Source organism: Molossus molossus, unplaced genomic scaffold (genome assembly GCF_014108415.1).
Source record: "Molossus molossus isolate mMolMol1 unplaced genomic scaffold, mMolMol1.p scaffold_m16_p_25, whole genome shotgun sequence".
NCBI lineage: Eukaryota > Metazoa > Chordata > Mammalia > Chiroptera > Molossidae > Molossus > Molossus molossus.
The window spans coordinates 1,649,060-1,667,452 of NW_023425361.1; the positions used below are offsets into that span (position 1 = coordinate 1,649,060).

General features: G+C 39.3%; 1 pseudogene; it reads left to right on the plus strand.

Annotated features, from left to right (window-relative positions):
* The window catches only part of LOC118641102, a 36,397-nt pseudogene extending 18,519 nt beyond the window's left edge, over positions 1-17,878 (plus strand).
* Positions 17,879-18,393: the final 515 nt, after the last annotated feature.

The following is an 18,393-nucleotide window of genomic DNA, read 5'->3' on the forward strand; positions in this document are numbered from 1 at the left end:
CAACATATTGAAAATGATTTAATTTGCTCAATACATACTTGTTAACACAACTGACTACCATATGGATTAAACATAATCAGAAGGATTACTATTCTTCCATATACTTACTAGAGCAAAGTTTTAAAAATAATGCACAGCTGTCAAGTGAACACATCTTTTTTGATTTAACAATACCTTACTCTTCGTCTGTCTGTATTTTATTTTATTTTTCTGCTGCTAAAGGTCTTATTGGATAAGCAAGCGACTCTTTACACAGCCTGACTTTCTTTCTGAAGAATGGTCTTGCTCCTTGGAAAGGACTCATAATCACGCTTAGCTTTCTTTAGATATGTTTGCTGGACTCCTTGGGGAGGCTTTGAAATTCTGACACTTTCTGGAAGTGAGGTGTGTTTGCCAAAAACCATTCTTTGTTGGGGAGGCTGAGGACTGTTTTATTTACTTAAGGACACAGCATGGTGTATGGCCTCCCAGAGTGAGGCAATGGGGAAGGCAAATGACAAACGCAAAATCAAAACCAGCTAGTTGGTGAAAAAACTTTAGGTTACACAAAAGAAGACAGGAAACCTGGAGAAGAAAACACCTTAAAAATTAATCAAAGTGCCTAAGGGGAAATGATATTTACTGAGCACTTATGGTGTGCCAAATCTTGTATTATGTGTCTGTGCACACTGTATACCATGTCTTCACAGCAAATTTTAATGTGGATATTATCCCCACATTAAAAAAAAATTTTTACATGGGGTATTGATATTGAAAAAATTTACATAACTTACTCAAAATGAACTCACTAAATATCTCTTCATTTTAAAAATCATGAGATTCCAGATTAAAATACAAGAATAAAAGTCAGGAGAATGCTAAAGATAAAGACATTGTTTATTGGCATGTTGTTATAATGCCCCTCTTTTTCAAATACTCAGTAGGATTTTCTTTTCCTTTATGCCCTTCCTCCCCTAGTCATATTATAGTCATACTATTTGTTATTTTAATTCTGGGACTATAGGAACCCTTTTAGAAGTAATCTTAATGAAATCCTCCTCTTGCTGATCAAATATTATCATTTTCTTAATAATGACAAACTTTGTATTAAATCTCAATTTATCGTGTATATCCTGCTAAAATTCTCCAAAATGTAAGCTAAGGCCAAGATGGAGTAAGGTTTCCCTAAAACCAATAACCATAGCTATCAGATAAAAATCAATGAATCTATTTCTCTAACATCCCATTAGGCAGCACAGGACACTGACACCTGAGACAAGTGAACTACCTGATTGCCCCAGGGTTATGACCCAGGAGGGTTTACAGACTGCAGTCCTGAGAGAGAAGACCCAGTCAGAGCCTAGCAATCTCACAGAGCTGAGGGGATGGATCTGAGAGTCTGAGGAATGTGGTTAAGACCTAAAATTAAGACCTATTATAATGTGCTGCCTTTATATCTGGTGAATCCCAGAGGGCCTTGAATGGTATAACCACAAATTACCTTCCCAGTTCTGCTCCCATGGATGAGGTCCTTTAGCCAACAGACTTACTCATCAAGAGTATCAGGCATGGTTTTAGTTTATCCTTGAGTAGTAAATTTCAGTTCCCTGACAACTCAGAAAATTAGCAGTCAAGCCAATCATAGCCTCCTGCAGAAACTGGAGGTCACCACACCCTCTTAATACCACAAAGCCTGCCTTCCATAGCTCCTGGTGATTCACTCTGTTCCTGAGTGCCACCTCCCTGTGGCATACTATGCCCTCCTCCTGTAGACTATGAGTATATATGACTACTAATATGTAATTATGGTCAATCTCATTTGTCCAGTGTTGGGTTACGTGTGCTTGGTTACCCTTATAACTCTAGGATGGAAGTTCCTTTCTCATCAAAGGGGTAAATAGGAAGTATTTAAAAGGAGGAGATAAAGATGGGAAGGGTATGCTGGTCAAAATACTATAGAGATATGATATGCACACACAAAAAAAGCAAAGGAGATTTGCAGAACATTTCCTCAAATCTTCAACTCATTACTGAAAACACACATGAGAGGAACTTCTTGAGGGCAGGAAAAAATCATGCAACCAGAAAGAAAAAGCCTCACAATTCACAGGAAATCAGATAAGTACTTAGAAAACACAGTAGAATCTTAGTAGTGGGACAAATTTATATATACATTAGTCTGATCTAATGCTACTTGGCATAGCTTAGAAGCAACTTCAAAAGGATTTCTTTCTTTCCAAGTTATTTGGACCAAAACAAGCTCAAGAATATTTATAGATATACAAAATTATCAAGCAACAAGTTAAAAGTAACAATGTATGATATTCCATCAAAAACTATTAGGTAAGCAACGAATCAGGAAAGTGTGACCCATAAAGAAAAGAAAAATCAATCAATATAAAGAGACCAAGAAACATTACAGATAATAAAATTATTAAACAAGACATTAAAACTGTTATGATTGTATTTTTATATGTTCAAGAAGGAAGGGAAAATATTAGCAGGTTAAGTAGAAACATAAATAATATTTTTAAAAACTGAACATTTAGATGTGAAAACTAAAATGTCTGACATAAAAAATCAATACAAAACAAAACAAAAACACTGGTTTGCATCAACCACAGAGGAGGTGCTTCAGAAGGAAAAAAACTGGTGAACCTGAAGACATGGCAAAAAAAGCCAAAAGAGTTGGGGGCAAATAAATATGTCATCAATGAGCTATAGAACAACTTCAAGTGGACTAGCATATGTGTAATTAGAGTCAAAGAAAAATAATTCAGGGAAGGGGGGTAGATAAAAAATAATTGAGAAAATAATGGCTGATTATTTTTTCAATTTTAAATATTTTTTCATTTGATGAAAATTATAACCCCTGGATCCAAGAAGCTCAATGAATCCAAAATACAGGAAACATGAAGAAAACAATGCAAAAACACATCTTAAATTGCTTTAAAAATGTGATACAGAAAAGGTTTTAAAGTAACTAGAAAAAGATTATATGTTTTGAACCAAAGCAAAAAAGATAACAAAAAGATTTCTCATTGGAAACCGTGCAGGTCCAAAGAGAATGGAGCAACAACTCTTCTAAAAGAAAACACTGTCGATCTAGAATATACAGCAGAGCAAAATAAGCCTCCAAAAATAAAGATGAAATAAAGACTTGCTTAGATATATAAATGCTTACAGAATGCATCACCAGCAGACCTGTGCTTTAAAAAAATGCTAAAGAAGTTTTTCATGCAGAAGAAAAAGCATACCAGATGGAAATATATATCTATACATGAAGCAATTAAGTGCAAGCAAATTATAAAATTGTGGGTAATTATACCATATTTTACTCTGCTTTTAAATCTCCATAAAATTAATTTAATGCTTATAGTAAAAAATAATAACAAGGTATTGTGAGGCTTATAATATATTCAGAAGTTAAATGTAACAAGAATTTTACAAAGGCTAGTGGGGGTTAGGGGGCAATAAAGTATATGTTACTAAGGTCTTATACTATACACAAAGTCACATAATGTTACTTAAGTTATAAATTAAAGAGTATAATTAGAGGATAAAGAAAGCTCTTCCTTTATTGGGCCCCTCCACTTTATACTTTGCTGATGTATAAGGTAGCTTTTCTCTTCAATCATACACATGGATGGTGTTCCATAGACTCAATCTAAATTCCACTTTCTGTTATAAATTGATAAGCCAGTTCCAATAAAATGAAAGGCTCATTAAACTGTATAGACAGCATACTTGATTGAAAGCATGAAACAAAACTGCATTTATCCATATTTGAATTTTTTCTTGTTATTGCTTTTATTGATTTAGAAACACAATTTGATTTTTTATCTGCTTGCACATCTCTCTTCTAAATCTTTTTAGAATATTCATGAAAATTGTTTTAATGATATGCCTACTTTTGTTTTTAAATCCAAAGAAATAAGCATATGATTTTGAAAACCAGACAACTTAATGTACCCTTTGAACTTTATAAATGCAGCTATGCATTCAATGTTTCTACTGGAGTTGATTTATTTGGGTTTTTTGAATCCAGAAATAACTGCTAATGTTGAAACCACTAAGTATGCTCTCTCACTTCCTCATGTATGGCAGATACTATGTTTATTATTACTTCTCAAAAAATAAAATTAACTACTATTCTCTTATGAAATAAAATAGAAAAGCCTTTTTAGTCTTTTTTTCCCCTTTATATCTGATATTGCATATACTGCATAAATGCCCATTCCAGTAAAGTATAACAAAAACTTTGAATAATGGAACCTTATTATATAGGGACACATAATAAGCTTCAGGTATGCATGCTTTGGAAAAGAGAAAAGAAACTATCTCGGGGAGAAAATGACAGTAGAAGAAATCTATCTCCTTCCTTTCATCTAATTTACTGAGTGCAAAGTATGTGCCTGTGTCCTAGGTTCCAAACACAAACGTCTCTCTACCGGGCTTCGGTTGCTGACCATCACTGTCCCATCTTAAAAAAATTCTAATGACATTTTATTAGTAGAATTAAGTACCAATTATTTTTCTTAAAATATATCTATAAAAGTTGCTAAAGTGCAATGTAGGCATTGAGATGAACAATGAAAGTAATATTAAAATAATTTAGAATGGCTTTTGATAGAGGTTTAAATAAGCACAGACTCTGAGAGTTATTTACAGACAGCTATTAGATTTCACTTTGAAATTTACCTTCAGATAAGAAAACTCAATGAGATCCTTAGAAAGAAATGGTAGTAATCTGTATTCCCATAGGGAAAAAAAATTACCTGGTTTTCTCCCTAGATATGTTTTTAGGTGGAGCTGCAGAGGATAGAGAAATGTCCGCACTTCACATTTACATTTGATTATAGGTAGTTGCTACGGAACAAGCCTGCACCTGTGTGATAGGTGAAGTGAAGAAAAATATTTATATATTATTTTAGTTTGTTATTTGACTATAAAATAAATCATTTAATGTTTCTTTCTCCAAGAAACAAACATATACATCTACACACTCAGTGTTTTAAGTTATTTTTTCTGAACAGACTGAATGAACAAGATAGTTAACTTAGTCACTGTAGTCAATACAATCCTAGAATAAAAGTATCGAACTTTTCCAGATAAATTTGTCATTGATAAACATTACCTTGCTCCTAAAAATATAAATCTTCTAAGTCAAAAATATAATTTTATTTATTTGGTTATTATCTAGTAAATATGTCATCAAAATTTACATTATATAATATAATTACATTATACATTATATTAACAACAATCAAAAAACAATGAATCCAAAAACCTCATGCTGGTCTCCAGGACAGTTTCAAAAAGTATTAAAGTTAACAACAAGCAAATGAACAAAAGGAAGAGTATTTAAATGCCAAACTCCAAAAAATAAATACAGATAAATCAAAAAGATGAAAAGTCAAATTTTAAAAAGGTACTTGCCTCTTATTTAATAATATGGAAAACCATCCAGGCTGTGAATAGAGCTTCTAGGGCCTTAGCAAATCTTTATTTATTTATTAGTTTATTTTGTTAACAGCATAAATTTCTTTTTTTTTTTTTAATCCTCACCCAAGGACATTTTTCCATTTTTTGTTCAGATAGAGTGGGAGGGAGAGAGGGAAAGAGAGAGAGAAAGAGAGAAAAAGAAAGAGAGAGACATTGATGTGAGAAGAACACAAAGAGTGGCTGCCTCCCTCATAACCCAACCAGGGCCGGGGACAAACTGCAACCAAGGTTCATGCCCTTAGCGGGAACTAAACCCGGGTCTCTCTGGACTGCAGGCTGATGCTCTAACTTCTGAGCCAAACTGGCAGGGCAACGGTAGCATAAATTTCTAAAAGCCTCATGCATTTAGAGAATGAATTCACCAAGGCCATTCGGGTTATGAGAGGCATGCATACAATTTGATATATCCGGAGTGAAGCCTCACTCTGAACTTCTCAGCTAGCAAAGCAATGTAAGCTGGAAGGGAGTAGAGGACAAACATAGGAGGCCAGGGCAGAACAGGTGGGGGATGTTCTATAAACACAGATTGAAGAAGGGTGATACTACACTTGTTTGATACAGTCTAAAGAATCTGCTTTCAATAATGTAGACAGAATCGTCCAGATCAACTATTTGTAGGTGTGATTACCAAACTAGCATCCCACTAAGTGTTGTTAGATTGTGAATTTTTTTTTTTTAATTTTTGTTACAGATGTTTCTCCTTTTTTACCCATTGACATCCTCCTCCCCAACCCCCCTGCCCAATCCCTGGCTTTGTTGTTCATGTCCATTGGTTATGCGTACATGCATATAAGTTCTGTGGTTTATCTCTTCCCTCTCCCCACACTCCCTCTTCTGAGGGTTGTTAGTCTGTACTTTACTTCCACTTCTCTGGGTCTACCCTATATGCCACAAAAAAGTGAGATCATGTGGTATTTGTCTTTTTCTGCTTGGCTTGTTTCACTTAGGATAATACTTGACAGGTCCCTCCATGTCATCTCAAAGGATAAGAGATCTTTCTTTCTTACAGCTGCATAGTACTCTACAGTACTACAACTTTTTTATCCATTCGTCTACTGATGGACCTTTGGGCTGTTTCCAGATCTTAGCAATAGTAAATAGAGCTGCTATGAACATGAGGGTACATATACTCTTTCTGATTGTTGTTTCAGGCTTCTTAGGGTATATTTCTAGAAGTGGGATCACTGGGTCAAATGGAGTTCAATTTTTAATTTTTTGAGGTAACACCATATTGTTTTCCATAGTGGCTGCACTAGTCTGCATTCCCACCAGCAGTGTACCAGAGTCCCCTTTTCCCCACACCCTGGCCAACACTTGTTTGATGATTTGTTGATGGCGGCCATTCTGACAGGTGTGAGGTCATTGTTGTTTTAATTTGCATCGCTCTGATAATTAGTGATGTTGAGCATTTCTTCATATGTCTCTTGGCCATTTGTATGTCCTGTTTGGAGAGGTGTCTATTGAGCTCCTCTGCCCATGTTTTTATCGGATTCTTTGCCTTCCTTTTGTGGAGTTGTATGAGCACTCTATATATTTTGATAATTAACCCCTTATCTGATGTATCATTGGCAATGATGTTCTCCCATACAGTGGGTTGCCTTTCCATTTTGATGGTTGTTTCTTTCGCTGTGCAGAAGCTTTTGAGTTTGATGTAGTCCCATGTGTTCATTTTTTCCTTTGTTTCTGTTGCCTTAGGTGATGTATCAATGAAAATTCTGCAGCAGCGTATGATGTCTGTAATTTTGCTGCCTACATTTTCTTCTACGATTTTTATGGATTCATGGGTCATATTTAAGTCTTTTATCCATTTTGAGTTTATTTTTGTGTTTGGTCTAAGTTGATGGCCTAGTTTCATTCTTTGAATTTAGCTGTCCAATTTTCCCAACACCATTTATTTAAAAGGCTGTCTTTACTCCACTGTATGCTCTTGCCTACTTTGTCAAATATTAGGTGAACAAGGTGTCTTGGGTTCATTTATGGGTTCTTTATTCTGATCCACTTGTCTATCTGCCTGTTCTTTTGTCAGTACCAGGCTGTTTTGATTACAGTCGCTTTGTAGTATAACCTGATATCTGGAATTGTTATCCCACCTACTTTGCCCTTCGTTTTCAAGATAGCTGTGGCTATTTGGGGTCTTTTTTGTTTCCATATTAACTTTTGAAGTATTTGTTCTACTTCTGTGAAATACGTCGTTGGAATTTTGATGGGGATTGCATTGAATCTTTGGGTAGTATGGACATTTTAGTGATGTTAATTTTTCTAATTCATGAACAAGGTATGTGCTTCCACTTTTTCATATTTTCTCTATTTCTTTTTCCAATGGCCTGTAGATTTCTGCAAATAGGTCCTTTACTTATTTGGATAAGTTTATTCCTAGGTATCTTAATTTTTTTTTGCCACAATGGTAAATGAAATGGTTTTTTCAGGTTCTCTTTCTGTGAGTTCATCATTGGTGTAAAAGAAGGCCATCAATTTCTTTATGTTAATTTTGTGTCCTGGTACTTTGCCAAATGCATTTATTAAGTCTAGTAGATTTTTCATGGAGTCTTTAGGGTTTTATATGTATAATATCATGTCATCTGCAAATAATGAGAGTTTCACTTCCTCTTTTCCAATTTGGATCCCTTTTATTTTTCCTTCTTGTCTGATTGCTGTGGATAAGACTTCCAGTAGTATGTTAAATAAGAGTGCCAAAGTGGCCATCCCTGTCTTGTTCCTGTTCTTAAGGGAAATGCTATTAGTTTCTGCCCACTGAGTATGATGTTGGCTGTAGGTCTTTCATATATGGCCTTTATTATGTTGCGTTATGATCCCTCTATCCCCACATTGCTGCGTGTTTTTATCAGAAATGGATGCTGGATTTTGTCAAAAGCTGTTTCAGCATCTATTGATATGATCGTGTGGTTTTTATTCTTCATTTTGTTTATGTGATCACATTTATTGATTTGTGAATATTGTACCAGCCTCGCATCACTGGGATGAATCCCACTTGGTCATGGTGAATAATTTTTTTGATGTATTGCTGGACCCAATTTGCTAGTATTTTGTTCAGGAATTTGACGACTTTGTTCATCAGAGATATTGACCTGTAGTTTTCTTTCTTTGTTGTGTCTTTATCTGGTTTTGGAATTAGAATTATGCTGGCCTCATAAAATGAGTTTGAAAGTCTTCCTTTTTGAATTTTTGAAATAGTTTGAGGAGAATGGGTGTTAGTTCCTTTTTGAATGTTTGGTAAAACTCCCCTGTGAAGCCATCCGGGCCTTGGCTTTTGTTTGCTGGGAGAGTCTTGATTAACTCTTCAATTTTCTTAGTTGTTATTGGTGTGTTCAAGTTTTCTATTTCTTTTTGGTCCAGTTTTAGGAGACCATGTTTCTAGAAGTTTGTCCATTTTGCTTAGATTGTCTACTTGTTGCCATATAATTGTTCATAGTAGTTGTTAACAATCTTCTGTATTTCTGTGGTGTCAGTTTTTACTTCTCCTCTTTCATTTCTCATTTTGTGTATTTGGGTTCTCTCTCTTTGTTTCTAGGTGAGTCTAGGTAAGGATCCATCTATCTTGTTTTTCTTTTCGAAAAACCAGCTCTTTGTTTCATTGATCCTTTGACTTGTTTTTTTTTTTTTTTTGTCTCTATGTCATTTATTTCTGCTCTGGTCTTTACTATTTCCTTCCTTCTACTTGCTCTGGGGTTTTCTTTTTGTTTGCTTTCTAATTTTTTAAGTTGTGAGGTTAGACAGTCAATCGGAAATTTTTCTTGTTACTTGAGGTAGGCCTGCAGTGCTATGAACTTCCCTCTCAAATATGCTTTTGCTGCATCCCATAGATTTTGTGTTGTTGTGTGTTCATTTTCATTCATTTCCAGGAAGTTTTTAATTTTTTCCTTGATCTCCTCGGTAACCCATTCATTGTTTAATAACATAGTATTTAGGTTCCATGTGTTCAAATGTCTTTGCATGTTTCTGTTGCAGTTGATTTCCAGTATCATGCCCTTGTGATCTGAGAAGATGCTTGATATGATTTCAATCTTCTTGAACTTGTAGAGATTTAGATTTAGTTTGTGTCCTATCATGTGGTCTCTCTTTGAGAATGTCCCACGTGCATTTGAGAAGGATGTGAATTCTGTAGTTTTGGGGTGTAATTCTCTGTAGATATCTATTAAATCCATTTGGTTTAGTGTTTCATTTAATGTTTCTGTTTCTTTGCTAATTTTTTGTCTAGAGGAACCATCCAGTGGTGTCAGCGGCGTGTTGAAGTCCCCTGCTATGATTGTATTGCTGTCAATTTCTCCTTTGAAGTTCTCCAGAAGATTTTTAATATATTTTGGTGCTCCTATATTGGGTGCATATATATTTGTCAAGGTTATATTCTCCTGTTGGATAGATCCTTTCAATATTATGTAGTGGCCTTCTTTTATCTAGTTATGGCCTTCATTTTGAAATCTATTTTATCAAATATGAGTATTGCTACACCACCTTTTTTTCCTTTCTGTTTGCTTAGAAGATTATTTTCATCCCTTCACTTTCAACCTATGTGAGTCTTTTGTTGTGAGGTGGGTCTCTTGTAAACAACATATAGATGAGTCATGCTTTCGTATCTAATCAGCTACTCTGTGTCTTTTTATGGGAGCATTCACTCCATTCACATTTTAGGTGATTATTGATATGTATGTATTTATTGCCATTTTTGTTATTTTGGTTATATTTTTCTTCCTATTTGATCTACTAATTACAACAGTCCTTTTAACATTTCTTGCAGTGCTGTTTTGGTGCTAATGTATTCCCTTCACTTTTTTTTTTTTTGTCTGAGAAGTTTTTTATTTGACCTTCTATTTTGAATGATCGCCTTGCTGGGTAGAGTAGTCTTGGATTCAGGTCCTTGTTTTTCATGACCTTGATTACTTCATGCCATTCTCTTCTGGCCTGTAGTGTTTCTGTTGAGAATTCATCTCAGAGCCTTATGGGATTCCTTAGTAGGTATCCTGTTGCTTATCTCTTGGTGCTTTTAGTATTCTCTTTTTGCCTTTAATTTTTGGCATTTTAATCGCTATGTGTCTTGGTGTGGGCCTGTTTGGGTTCTTCTTACTTGGGGCTCTCTGTGCTTCTTGAATTTGAATGCCTTCTTCTTTCTCCAAATTAGGGAAGTTTTCTGTCACTATTTTTTATAATATATTCTCTAACCCTTGCTCATTTTCTTCTTCTTCGGGGAATTTTATGATGTGAATATTATTATGTTTCCAGTTGTCCCACAGTTCTCTTAAGCTGTCCTCCTGTTTTTTAATTGTATTTTCCTTTTGGTTTTCTGATCGGTTGATTTCTTTTACCCTGTCTTCTAATTCACTGATCTGGTCCTCAGCTTCCTCTACTCTACTCTGCTGTTTAGACCTGCCAATGTGTTTTTTATTTCTGATATGTCATTCTTAATTTCTTCTTGATGTTTTTCAATTTCCCATCGATTTGTGTGTTTTTTTGTTGTAATTCCAGTTTGGTCCTGGGACACTGTCTGTGTAGTTTCCGTTCATTCTGCCAACATTTTGGAATCTAGGCTGTGTGAAATTAATATTAGAGCATGACCTTTATTTATGTATGTGTGTATTATGTATGTGTGTCTGCATATATGTGTGTATGTGTGTGCATGTGGGTACTGATACATCATTATGTGCATACACACACACACACACACATACATATATATTATATATACATGTATGTATTCATTCTGGGTTAAGGAATTAGGTGGACCATCTAAATTTGGGTAGTTCCTGATTCAACTAAATAGAAAATCCTCAGCAACAACACTGGACCTATTGAGTATATCCAAAGAATTTTAGGACGAGCACATACTGGTCACTGAACTACTTTTTCAGGAGAATCACTTGACCTACCTGATGTTACTAACTCCTATTCTGCCCAGAGCTTTGATATTTGCTGTCCACTCTGAGATGTCCGCTGTCACAGATCTCTGAGGGAGTCATTCAGATGCATTTCACAAATTTTCTCTCACCACCCTGTTGAAGCTCCAAAGTTATTCTTGCTCTGAGCACCCGAGCACATGATTAGACTTCTTGTTCACAGTACTCGACATTATGTAAAAACACCTCAAAAACAAAACAAACCTTTCTTCTCTGTAGAACTGATCTGCCATCACCCGGAGGTAGCCTCTTGGAAAGCAGAGTTTTATGATTTTATTGAATAGGTTCTCTCTGCTTAACTCCTTTTAGAAGACTAATAAATGTTGATTGCATGACATCACTCAGAATTTAGGACAAGTTTATTGCAACATTAACTTTTCCCAAATATAATTACAAATATTTGTTGAGGTCACATCTGCCCAGACACGTGATGAGAACCATGAGGGTTCACTGTGTGCTAACCTAACTGTGAGTACAGGTAGAGACTACACAGGATGTAGAGCAGGTTCCAGATGATTGTCTAGCTGTCTCTCAATAAGAAACTGAGACAAACCATTAGTCAATGGCACTGAGAAATTAATGCCCGGATCCCAAATAAATTGTTCCCATTCTGGCCTGGTCTTTCCTCTTCTTTTCAATGTGCCCCAGGTATTGTGCTGCCCATTGTTGCCCTATTCCTGGTTTCTTTTGTGTTTCAGAAACCCTGGTAGCATTGCTTGTGCCTGGTTTTACAATGGATCCAAATATTCTTCAAGTTTGAAAAGTTTACCCATGGATTGCTGCCCAAGTTTTCTCTGCCAAGTACTTTATCACCCACTACTATGTATCCTTTCTATTAAACCCAGTGATTTTCAACTCGACTTGCACATTAGAATCAACTGGGGAGCTTTTAAAACTAATATTGCCTGAGTACCATCTCAGACCATTAAATCAGAATCCTCAAGGGTGGGGCCGCACTACATCATTGTTAAAACTCCCAAGGCAATTACACTGTGCAGCCGAGGTTAGACCTGCTTTCCGCTGAGTGCCATCAGCTCACCTTCCTCTCCGTCATGCTGCAGTGGTTATAATGTTCATGATATCCTGCTCTTCTGGTGCTCATTGCCATTGCCTAGGCTCATCTCAGCTAACAAAGTGTGAGGCAAAGAACGATAAATACCACGATATGCCATGTAAGTAAGTATGTATGTGTGAGGCACTGCCCACGGCAAGGTGTTTTATTTTCTAATACTGTACTAACACATCCATACATCCCATACATTCATCTACCTATACATTTGTACACCACTCTGGGTCATTCAAAGATATACTTCCAACAAGAGCTACCCCAAATCTTTGCAGTTGAGATATGGAAAAATAAAAATCCTCTTTCAAAAATGTTCCCAGGAAATTTCTATAGATGAATTCTTGAAAGAGGCTTGACTGGAGATGCTTCATTATAATTGAAAAGAATTTGCCGAGTACCTGAATGGGTGGAGAATATCCCATTGCAATCAGTAGTCTGCCTGTATCCTCACAACTTTTCTATTAGAAACATGTTTCTATGATAGACATATTTTCTGTTTTAATCTCTGGTTATTACTAGGATATAGATAAGTAAAATATTTTAAAATGTATTAATATCATTGCCAACACAAAATATATACCATATATATTTAAAATGTACCTGCAAATGTGGCCATTCTAATACAAAACAAAAGAAACTTAAAAGAAAAATTTTTGAAGTAATGACACTCACAGAAAACTATTATAATAATCAAGGCCATGTAACTATCCCCAATCCTGGTTCCCTTCCCTGGGGCTAGCAGAGAAAAGTTCAGGGTATATTCTTCCAAAAAACAAACACATACACACATACCATTGCTGTGAGTATTCTGAACACAGATTTTTTGGTTTGTGTGTGTATGTGTGTCTGTGTTTTCAGCCTTCCCTCCTTTGCTATGTGTGATTTCTGTCAGTCCAGTGCCAAGATGTTGACAGGCCCTCTCTCTAGACCCTCATAGAGCTTACTCTTGGAGCACTCAAACCTGCAAAAGCCCAGAAGAAGCGCAGAAGTCGCAATGGGACACCAAAGAGAAACTGAAGTGTGTGAACCCTTAACTGCTTCATTGCCCTGAATGTTCGTAATGGGTCATGATGGGTTATTACAGCAATGACTGGCCAGGTGTCCACGGTAAAGAATGCAAATAAAAGTACTTTGAAGCTGATATAAAAACATTATGTTGATGGGTCCATGTTGTTTTTTTAGATTGCCTGAGCAAGATCCCACTCTGCCTTCTTTCATCACTCTAGAGGGGAGGAAGAGAGACCTAAGCTTTACCTGGGGGTGTGTAGGGGGGGGGAGCATTGCGAGCCCGCAGGGCAGAAACAAGTGCATGGCAGATTCTGTTTCTCAGTGTGTGGGCCATGAACCAGCTGTGTAAAAGGAGCAGGTGATTGTCTTACTTCACTTAGCACAGTACTCTCCAGGTCCATCCATGCTGTCCAAAAAGGTAAGATTTTCTTCTTTTTTATGGCTAAGTAATATTCCACTGTGTAAATGTAAAGACAAATACCACATGTTTTCACTTATATGTGAAATTTAATGAACAAAATAAACTAAATAACTAAATAGAAACAGACTCATAGAAAACAGACTGACAGTTGTTGGGGGGGGGGGCTGCATGAAAAAGGTGAAGGAATTAAGCCAAAACACAAACAAACACACATAAACTTCATAGACAGAAAACAGTAAGGTGATTGCCAGAGGGAAAGGGGGTGGGGGGTAGAAGAAGGTAAAGAGGGAATAAATGGTGATGGAAGGAGACTTGACTGTGGGTGGTGAACACACAATACAAGGTACAGATGATACATTATAGAATTATACCCCTGAAACATATATAATTTCATTAACCAACATCACCCCAATAAATTGAATTTAAGAAAAAAGAACTGGAGATGTTTGCTTAACCCGTGTAGGGCCGACCTGTTAGCACCTGATCTCGAACTTCTAGCCTTCACAACTATCCTGCGTTCAAGGTGATGCTGGCAGAGACCCTGGACTCCCTTCCTCCCAAGCACAGATGGAACCTGCAGCTACATATGGACCAACTTCCCCCAGAAAAACACCTGATAACTGAGCAATGCCTATATATGGGAGTATGAGAGAAAGCCCACTCTCCACACCCTACCCTACCTTGCCAGGTACAGTGACACAGTCAGTCTGGAGGAAACTGAAAAGACTGAGCTTCTCCCTGAGGAGCCAAGAGTTTGAACCCCACATTGGATACCCCAGCTTTTAAGATCTGAACCTGAAAGATGAGCCCCCAGATTATCTAAGTTTGAAAACCAACAGAGGTTGTGTCCATGAGACCCTCAAGGCTGTATAATGAACTGAGAAACAGCTCTAAGATCCTGGTGTGCACTTATCACCCAGGGTTCAGAAAGGAGGCAGCAGCCAGAGTGTGCAGACTTGACTGAACAAGGCTCATTTGCTGATCTTAAGGCATTAGCCTGGGCCCGAGGGGCAGGCATCTCACTGAGCACACCTGTAGGGACCTGCTGGCCTGAGGCACTGTCTCGAAATTGTCCCTCCAGCTCCTTCAGCAGGTGGACAGCATCTCATCTCTAGGCCCTCTTCTCCCCAAGGCCCTCGTGCAGGCTCCAGCCAGCACGGCGTCTTCTCCACACTGGGATCTTAAGTACGTAATTTGTTGACTATCAGCCGTATTAAACTGCAAAGGAAGGCCTCCTCATACTGGACTAAAACCTTTAATGCTTCATCAGCTGTTCTTAAAATTATTTACTCTCCTTAAGTCTAAAGAGACTGGGGGAGAAAAGGTTTAAATAATTATAAATATCATAAGGAACTGATTTCTGAAGGTTCTGCAGGGAGAGCAGAACCTTGGGATTTTAGATGCAGTTGCAGGAACTGGGTGACTGTGCAGTGAGCACGAGTCCTTCCCCTCTCCTGGTTCACCTGGTCCTCCAGGAAAGAGCCGCAGAATGTTTCCCAGACGTTTGTTCTTTTCGCTTTGAGAAAGGACAGGCTTTGATGACAAGCAGTTTCTGGTCCCCTTGGTCAGCCCCAAGGAAGATTCCTGGGTCCTGAGACCCGAGGGCTCCTTCAGCTTCTTCCAGTCCAGCACTGCCCACTGTTCTACCCACTGCTGTGGCTTTTGAATCAAGAGGCTTCCTCCAAAGTGGGAGCTGCTATTTTTCCCTAAATTCAAATTGTTACACTGCAAATTATTAATTTTATTAACCAATGTCATCCCAATAAGTTTAATAAGTTGAAATTAAAAGAAAATTTTATTTTGCTATTATTCTCTCTCTCTCTCTCTCTCTCTCTCTCTCTCGCTCTCTCTCTCGCTCTCTCTCTCAAAAAAAGTCTCCTCTGGGACCCTGGATGAATCATGTCCCCTCCACTCTTCCTACCCAAGCCCACCTGCCTCTTTCACTGACCCCAGTCTCACCTCCTCCTGCTAGTGCCCTTCCCCTGCTGGTCCTCTCCTCCCTCCTATAACAACCACCTCCCTCCCCTTCACCTGCCGCCCCTGGTCTCAGCTGAGAATCTCAGGTACTCAGGTACCTATCCTCTTAGCAGTGAGGGGCAGGACACAGTGCTTCAGAACTTGGATACCATGTCCATCAAGAACCAGGGAATGTTTGAGCCCTACCTAATGAGCTTCTATGTCAGGTCCACCAACCTCACACAGATCAAGACTCCGAGGCCAGAAATGTTGGCCAACCTAGCAAGGGAATCTAACATCCCACTGTCCTGTGGCAATTTCAGACCTACCTTGGCAGCATGGACAAGGGCTTTGTGGCAGCCACGGTCCAGGCCACTGAAGTCTGTTACACCTGCCTTAATGGCTTGGTCCAGCTACCATCCCACTGTGATGAACTAGTGGTTGTGACTTCCATGTTCATCAAGAATCTATTATATATGTGGCTGGTACAGAGAGATCATCAAACATTTGGCAGAGCTCACAGGCAACATCCAGGTGCCCGTGGCCCAAGCCAGTATCCTGTGGCTCAGCAGTGAGTACTATAAGCATGTCTCCAGGATCACACCTGATGACCCAAGAAAAATGGCCAAGCCCTTCACAGCAGAGGAGGTCATCCACCTGGCAGCCAAGCCCTACCTCATCAACTGTAAGCAGACCAAGCTGCTGACCCAGTATGTGCTCAGTCTGGCTGACTACAGCCACAGCTGAAACGCCCATGATGGAGCACACTTCACTGGCAGCCCATCGTCCCTCCTGAGCAGGACAGGGCCCTCAGCGGCCCTGGCGCAAGAAGCTCTCTTTTTGGCATCAAATTAGCCCCAGTCTCGAAGCCATCCTTCAAAGACCGGGACCACTGCCAGCTGCACTCACTGGCCCACCTGCTCATTGCCAAGGCCACCGGCCACCAGGAGTTCGCAGACAGGACAGAGGAAGCTCCAGACCCATCTGTGCACAGCATGCAGGTAAGTGAGTGGACTAAGGGCTCCCACTGCCAGAAGAGGAAGGAGGAGAGAAACCCAGGATGAGGATGAGAAAGGGAGGAGCTGTGAGAGGAACCGAGTGAGGGGGCAGATGAGAAGAGGAAGAACACGCTGGAGGCACAGGGAGAAGGCTCGACCGCTGATGAGGACAGCAAATCCAGTAATAGCTCACTCAAGTTGGAGAGGAAGCAGGTGGGAACTACCTCCTGGAGGAAAAAAACCCTCCCAGAAGCAAATGTGGCCCTGCCGCCAAAAAGATCTCCCTCCCTGTTTCCAGCCTGTGTCTCCCCGCATGGTGTGTCCAGCAATCTGGCTGCTGACCCAGGTGACCTGACACTCAGACCCTTCTGGTGCCCTGCTGCTAAGGCCTGTGTTGGGTATTGGAAGGCAGGGCCAGCTGTACCCGAAGCTGGCGACGGCTTGGCTGTGGACTCCACCTTCAGGCATGAACATTTCTCTGTGGACCCCCACATGAGTCATGCACATCCAGTCCACTAAGTCTGATACTCATCAAGGGCCTGTTTGTGGACACCCTACTCTGCCTGCTGGCGTCAGCATCCAGGAATTTCCTGACACAGAGCCCCTGGCTCCGGGGGAGGCAGCCACCGCTGTCAAGGGCATGGATTTCCGTGACTCAGCCCAGGCAGCTGTCTTGCAGCCGTGCACGCAGACCTAATGGTTCTGTCTCCATGCAGCCGTCAGCTGGGAGCTGATGGACCCCATGTTCGGATAATGAGTTCAAGAAGGAGCAGAGATAGCTGAATGCGTGAACAAGATCACAAGCACCTGTCAGGGGGACCACATTGTGATGCAGAAAGTGACTGCCACTGCCGACCTGGGTTGTGCCCCTTGTGGGGGATGAGAACAGGCTAGCAGGGAGGACTCTGCCCAGGGAAGCCTGGCCCTGCTGACTCTGGATGCCTGGCACAAGGGAGCTGCCCAGCTGACAGTCAAAAGAGAGAAGATGGTGATGGGCACAATGATGGTGAAGGGCATGGCACAGGCCCTGACCCAGTGACTCCCAAGCTCTGTGACCTGTTTGACCCCCCTACTAGTCCCGCCCTCATGTTAGCCGCCCCTCTCTTTCTTTCCATCTTGTATCACACTCCTCTGTCAGGGAACACCCAGGAGGTCCTCTCTCCCTCTGGTCTCTCCCTGTGGGATCCTGCGGGGCCCGTGCAGAGGGAGAGGCAGCTGCCCTTCCAGCCCTCTCAGCTTTCTGTCCCCATTTATGTCGCACAATCTCAATAAGAGCTCTTCTTCCTAATACACATATTACACACAAAGTATATATATTAATGGAGTGATCATTTTGCCATATATACAAATATTGAATCATTACATTTTACACCTGAAACTAATATAATGTTATGCCAATTACAACTCAATTAAAATAAATAACTAGATCAATCGATAAATAAATATGTGTATTTCAGGAACATTGATCAGGATATCTGGGGATGATCCTAAAAGTCTTCATTTTTAAAGCATCCAAGATGATTTTAAAGCATAGTCAGGTTAAACACAGCAAAA